Source organism: Diadema antillarum, unplaced genomic scaffold (genome assembly GCF_040938485.1).
Source record: "Diadema antillarum isolate AM-2024a unplaced genomic scaffold, OU_Dant_1.0 scf00000108, whole genome shotgun sequence".
Taxonomy (NCBI): Eukaryota; Metazoa; Echinodermata; class Echinoidea; order Diadematoida; family Diadematidae; genus Diadema; species Diadema antillarum.
Genome location: NW_027270997.1, coordinates 1,916,423 through 1,923,635, shown reverse-complemented (window position 1 = coordinate 1,923,635; position 7,213 = coordinate 1,916,423). Strand labels below are relative to the sequence as shown.

General features: G+C 36.5%; 1 long non-coding RNA gene across 1 annotated transcript; it reads right to left on the bottom strand.

The window, feature by feature from the left end:
• Positions 1-844: 844 nt before the first annotated feature.
• LOC139719284 (uncharacterized) lies at positions 845-3,692 on the bottom strand. Its single transcript, XR_011710092.1, has 3 exons — positions 3,665-3,692; positions 2,232-2,338; positions 845-1,038 (listed from the first exon to the last, which is right to left on the bottom strand). It is a non-coding gene; the product is annotated as an uncharacterized lncRNA (long non-coding RNA).
• Positions 3,693-7,213: the final 3,521 nt, after the last annotated feature.

Here is a 7,213-nt window from a genome sequence, read left to right as displayed (position 1 = left end):
ATGTTATGACGAAAGGCATCGCTGATTTCAAAAGCTTCTAAATTCCACATGTCTATATATACGCTTGGCATTTTGCGATCTTTAAATTTATCGATTGACCAGTCTACAGAGTTGTAATTTGATAAACCTATGGATTGAGTATGGGATTAAGGATGCGATGTTTGGATCGTACTCCTTTTCGAAGATGCGATCACGTACGCAAGGTTCCCCCTTTTTTCAATTATTACCTTTCACCACGAAAATCGTTTTTATATTCAGTAGATGAGATGGCAGTTTTAAGTGGTTAGTTTAAAAAAAAAAAAGCCATAAATCTCTTGGAACAAGGAGTAACCTGATTGATTGCATCTGGTTCCAGCGTCATATCGTATCCAAGGAATGAAGCCAAATATTTGTCAATTTATGACATTTCTCTCTACTTTAGTAAACGGGGGCCGAATTGATCTAAATTAATGCACTGGTCATTCGTCACTATCTTGTCCGAGAGCCCCAAACGTAAAATTGCCACTTGTGAAACACCACGAACTAATTTAGTGATGAGAGGACATTGAAACATGGAGAAAAGTGACGGATGGGGTGAGGAAATAGATGGGGGAACTTTCGCGCGTAAATATGATGTACAGAATGACCGCTCATGAAGTGCCGACATTTTGAGCTCAGAGCTTTAGAAACATTGGCAATTATTATACGCTTGCAGGAGGGAAAACAAGAGACAAAGTAGTGACGAAGGTAATTTTGTGAAGTAACAACACTTCCGTGCAAAGAAACACACCGATCGGTTTGATAAGGCATCAGGGCTTGCACATTTATTTGGTACAATCTGTTAAAAGTTACAATGTATTCCTGTTAGGTTTGTGGACCGTCTGCACACACAGTGGTGAATCCAGTTGGATGTATACTGCACATTAAGACGATGTTGCGTGGTACGCTTGCGGATTGGCATGTGATGGCAAAGCTTGTGGTGAGATTCCCGACGGGTGGTTTTTGTTGCAGTAAAAGCTTTCTAGACTGGTTTTCAACTGCAAAGGTGTCCTAGTACCCCTGTAGATAAATGGAAAGCACATTTGAAATCAATGAGGTGTCCTAGTACCCCTGTAGATAAATGGAAAGCACATTTGAAATCAATGACTTCATACAATGTCCGTGTCATTATTGCTGACAATTTTGCTCTGATTCTCGTTATTTCATAGCTGCCTTTTAAGCAGAATGAAGCCTATGTACACTATAGCGATGAGTGGTATAATACAATAGCTAACATTGTGATAAACAATCATACAGTTATGATGGTATATACATTCATACTTCATCTTCATAACAAGGCATGACAAACCCTTAAGTACTTTCATGTAATATCATGCCAATTCATGTTTTGTTACAAGTAAGAAAGAAGAGTGAGCAGAGTGTGACTAGGGTGGCGGCCTCAAATCAAATGCAAAATGAACAAGAGGAAAAAAAACGAAGACAGTGAGTTTGAGGTATAAGACCTTGTAGCACTTTCCTATAGAGGGGAAAGTGGTACCCAGGACATTTGGAGTGAAACGGAAAAGAAGAGAGAAAATGTTTGCGTTAGTAAACTTGATGAAAAGGAGAATGATTAAAGATTACACAACAAAGAACATACATGAAAGTTATTTAGTATGGCTAATGAAAAAGAGAATGACGACAACTTTTAGTATGAATATTTTAATGTGGCTGTTAAAATTTGAAAAGATATTACACTGAGCTTAGGTCGTTGGTTTAGGTCCGTTAAATGTGGTGGATATTGTTTTGCAAATAGAATTTTAGCTTAAAATCTAACTGGTGTCTAAAGACTGAACAAAAATGAAATAACATATTATCTAATTGAACACTCATTCGGATGCACGTGACGAGCCCGACACCCACGAGTCATACAACCCATGAGTCACGCACTACGCGAGTCGTACAGCCCACGAGTCGCACAGCCCACGAGACGTACAGCCCACGAGCTCGACACTATAGGCCAATAAGACCCATGAGTGCGACACACATTCCGGGCACACATTTTATCAAAGGGGGTAATGTACGCAGCGTCTGTCTCGTGGGCCTTTGTTTTCCTATAATAATAGTGTCAGACTTGTTGGCCTTGTTTGCTAATATACTGTCGGACTCGATTGCCTATAGTGTATGACTCGTGGGCTGTATAACTCGTGGGTGTCGGGCTCGTGGGATGACCCCTCTCAAACGACCCATTAATATACTACATGCTGACTTACCAAAATAAGCATTCCCAGAGCAGGTTTTCTAGTTGTTAGTCATTGTCGCTGGCAGCAGGCAGTTGAAATAATTCACTTATTCGTTTCCTAATCATCGCTTGTCGCTTCTACAAGACAGACATAGAGAAGATGATATAAAGGTGATAATTTAACCAGAGGAACCAAAAAAAAAAAAATCCCACACAATATGAACAGAATAATACAGATGCTGTGAATTAAGACGCTGTACAGTTAAAGGCAAAACACTCTTCAAAACTCGTATGAATACGTAGCGCGGTCTAATTTGAGTAGCTTGCAATCACGATCCAAAAGGCATCTAAATTTACAAGAAAAGTTTAGATACTGAAATGGCTCCTGGCCGACCCATGATTTCAAACTGCATATTTAACGAAAACTGACTAAAAATATTCATCACAAAACCACAGCTTCAGAAGTTTCTCCGACGCAATCTTACGACGAAACTCACAAGTAAATCAGTATTCTGAATTTCTCATACATGTTATACAGGCAGCTTAAACCTCGACGCAATTACACTTAAAAAACACTATACCGTATGTTTAAGAAAATACAACAGGACCCTCCGCAATGATAACTTTAAAAACAGTCAATCAATTCAAATACAATTTCAGGGTATGAAACTATAAATAACTGCCCACATCTTACAGAAAACCTCATCCGATTTGCTTCAGTTGTCAAAGAGAAATTACGAGTTTTGTAGATCATGTAAGGAATCCCTTCCCTCCAAGTTCTGTCCATTGTGTTCACACATTATCTATATACGCAGTTCCAAAAGCATCCAAGTGCTAAACTTGGAAGAATCAGACCAATGACCTGCTTTACAACAATCCACATTCACTGTGAATACTTAACCAAATTAAATGGGTTTTTCTGCATAGTATAGCTAAGATGTTGTATTTTAAGACTTCGAAGTATAACATTTAGACAGTTTAATCATATTGGGAGTTATCAATGCAAAAATCAGATTGTAGTTTTTTTTTTTCTGTTTTGACATACTGTACTATATCCTACACACCAGAGTAAGATTTTGCTGCGTGAGAAGCGATCCCGAAGGAGAGGCATTTCCTTCCAGGTCATACCCCATCTTCCCAAAGGGTTAAGCGAGATGTCAAGGGGTACACGGTCGTATGAGTTTAGGAAGTACATGGGGACAAACAGATTACCCTGCCCCGACCGAACGATCAGATAAGATTAGCCTTTCATTTTTCCCCCTAACAACGGAAGTATCAATTTCATAAGCTTCCTTGGAAGGGAATAACTTGTCATAGATCGGCTGGGTGAGGAATATCAGATGAGTATGGTGTCATCTGCCACGTCATCTTAGATCTACACAAAATGCTCGTCTGTAGAAAATGATTACCGTTTACTGGTGAAATACGCAATAGTGACTGAACAAAACAAAGAAGTATACTTACGCGTCCAAACATGTCATCTTGAAAACTCTGTTAAGACAGAAGGGTAATAAGAAATAAGAAACACACTGTAAAAAGATTGCAATATTCTAATTTCATGCTGATGACAAATCTACTTTCAGTAAAATGTACATGATTGATTGAGAAGTTATATCCAAATCGCTAAAAGCCATCAGACTGATGGCAGAGGTTGGTTTCGGCTGGTATATCAATATCATCCGTCATCGGACCAATTACGACTTAAAACGGAAACAAATATTAATTGTACACAATGCATTATTTGACAACGTAGGTTAAAGCATAAATCTTCCCTTTTGTGACGTTCATCTTCTTTATAAGTAGTTGCAAAATGTTATTCGCTATTGCGCAGAACTCATTCTTCATACAATTATTGAAAGAACCTGCTTGCTGAGTTAACAATAGTTTACTCGCTACATTATCACATACTAGTTACTGATATAGTTTGGGATGTTGATTACTCATATTATATACGATGATCATATCAACAATGATAATGATAGAGATAATGATAAAAAAGAAAAGTAACAATAATATTAATGATAAAATGATAGCAATAACAAGGATAGTAACAACAATAGCAATAACAAGGATAGTAACAACAATATCAATTCATAATGATATCAATACATGCGCGCTTAAGCAATCATAAACTGTTTGCTTCAATCATCTCATTCTGTTTTGGTTTTATTTTCAATTTACATTTTTTAATGTGTTTTTTTTTTTATTTCTTGTCGCTGTTATTATTTGTTAACTTACCCCTGCGCAATTCTGTGTATGGAAACAACGGGCCAATCGAAGAAGATAATTTGAAAACAAAGAGAGAGACAGACAGAGAGAGAGAGAGAGAGAGAGAGAGAGAGAGCGAGAGATCCATGAATATTCCAAACATGAGCTATTTCAAGTATACACTCAAGAATGCAATACATGCGTTTCTTATTTACCTTTACGGCAATTTTTTACTGATTTGATTTGCAAATCATTTTGCAATTTGCCATTTCACTTGCAAATCAAACGAAAGATTTGTGTGTAATATTTCTTCTTCCTGTCTCATTTCACTTTCTTTTAATTACTTTATTTTGTCAAGTCACACTAATCATGCACAGTAAGCGATCAACGCATTGAAGGCAAAGATTATGTTTACCACTATGTATAATTATGTACAACGTACTTCCGATGGATTCATGTAATATCGATTGAGTACTACTACGTTAGTTATCAATTATTGTACAATGAATGTTCAGTTTAGCTCACGTAATTACATTTATTTCCAGCCAACGAAATTCATTAAGTTAAGATAAAAATGCGATCATTTAAAAAAAAAAGCTGGGGGCAAATCTCAAATAGTGACAAATGAAGAAGAGTTTGCAGACACATTAACGTTACATTTCTACGATCATGCATTGAAATCAACAAATTACACGTTTGTTTGTTTGTTTGTTTGTTTGGGTTGTTGTTGTTGTGGGTTTTTTTTTTTGAGGGGGGACGGGGTAATATAAGTAGCTTTCCTGTCTTATTTGCTTCCCTTGGTGATGCATGGATCGTTATTTCCTGAACATGCCACAATCAATTTCTTTATGAAAAAAAAAAAACCTTGGGGTAGAGACTTTTATATGAAATTAAACAAGAGTGCTCACCCGAGGATGCACCTGTTCAACAAGAGACGTGATGAGAGGGAGGGGGGAAAAGAAAAGGAAATATACAACAATTATAATCCCAAAGACATTAATTACAAATCGCAGTATCTCTGTCATGTTTTCTTCTGCTACTACTACTACTACTACTGATAATGATAATAATAATAATAATAATAATAATAATAATAATAATAATAATAATAATAATACAATACATTTATAAGGCGCTTATTACGGATGTTTCTAAGCGCACAGATTACCGAAAGTCCTGATTTCTTTTGTAGTTAGTTGATGTCGTTGTAAAAGCTTCCACTATTTAACCTCCACAGAATTTCCTCTACCAAACAGGACAGGACGCCACGTTTAAGTTCCACCCAGGTATGTCACATCATGATTAAGATTTTATTCCACTCATCGCTTTTTACTCATATTCTCTCTCTCTCTCTCTCTCTCTCTCTCCCTCTCTCACTTTCTAGTCGGGGTAAATAGCTCTTGCTTTCAGTCCGAGTCTACGCCAAACTACAGGTATATCGTTATACTTGTGACGTCACAGTACATTATTCTAATCTGCAACCTCACGATTTTTATATTCCGGAGTATACATCTTGCACATGCAGACATACATACACACATGATTCACACGTTATCAATTTACACTGATAAGGTTGCAGACCAAACTTAAAATGCATAGAAAACAATAAGATGTGGTGATCTGTTAAAAAAAATAATAAAGAAAAATGCTTATTCATACATCAAAATTTTATCTAATAATCTAATGAATGCCCATTCGAAGGGCAAATTAGAGCAAATCATTAGAATTGAAAGCATTTTTGTTAAAATATCTGCAACCAAAATCATGACATACTTTGCTTGAAAATACTTAATTCATTTCAAAGCCTATTTTCTAGAAACCGAGTTATCTGCCAAGGGACGGGATTCTTGTATTGTTGGTGGTATTTTGAAAACTGAGTAAGACATCTGACATGATATTGGAAAGTAATTTAGGGAAAATCCAAGTTAAATCCAGAGTAATCAGAAAAATCTAAAACGGATATAAACTGTCGTTAAGGAAAAGGCAATCTCGGTTAATAGTATGCAGCCCTATAATCTTTATCCGTTGGTGGAGTTTTGTGGGCACTCAGTCTTAACTAGAGTTCTTTTTCTTTTTTAAGGTCGTGTATTATTTGAGTACAGTGTATCTACAATTAATACATGCAAACTGACGACAAGACGGTCGATATTTGCATTTTCTATCAAGACCGATTTAACCCACTCATAAAGTTAATCAAACAATCTGTGTTTTTACTGTGTACAGTTCCATACAGTTAAAAAAAATACACAATTAAAACAGCATTTTACTTACCTGACACATCTGATGTTGGAGTATGTCGTTCATCAAAATGTAGAAACAGGTCAAAGGATGAGAGAGTGAGATAAAATTGTTACAAATAATCACATTCGGACAGCGCTATTTTTATTTCCATCATGCTAACATTAGTGGTGGATCTCCAGGAATAACAACTACCCAGCGACCTCGTTTTCATGTTGCCTTTAACGAGGATTATTCTATAAGGTATAACAGTAGAAAGACAGAACACCTCAAGTTGAGCACTTCTCACTTCTCTTTGAGACGTCATGTTTGGTTGCTGCCGTTAGGAAACTTGAGTCATGAGCGCCTTTCCTTGCATCAAATGTGACATTTCTTTGAAACATAGAGTGATGGGCTGTGCATATAGGGCATGCAGTGACCACCACTAAACTTTTTGACAAGCATGTAATCTACTGTAAACCTGTAAACGCATCTGTTTAATATCTATTTCAAATCAGAGTACAGTAAAAAAATGTGCAAGAATACACACAAATTAATAAAACAAAGCATATTAAGATATGAGCAGAC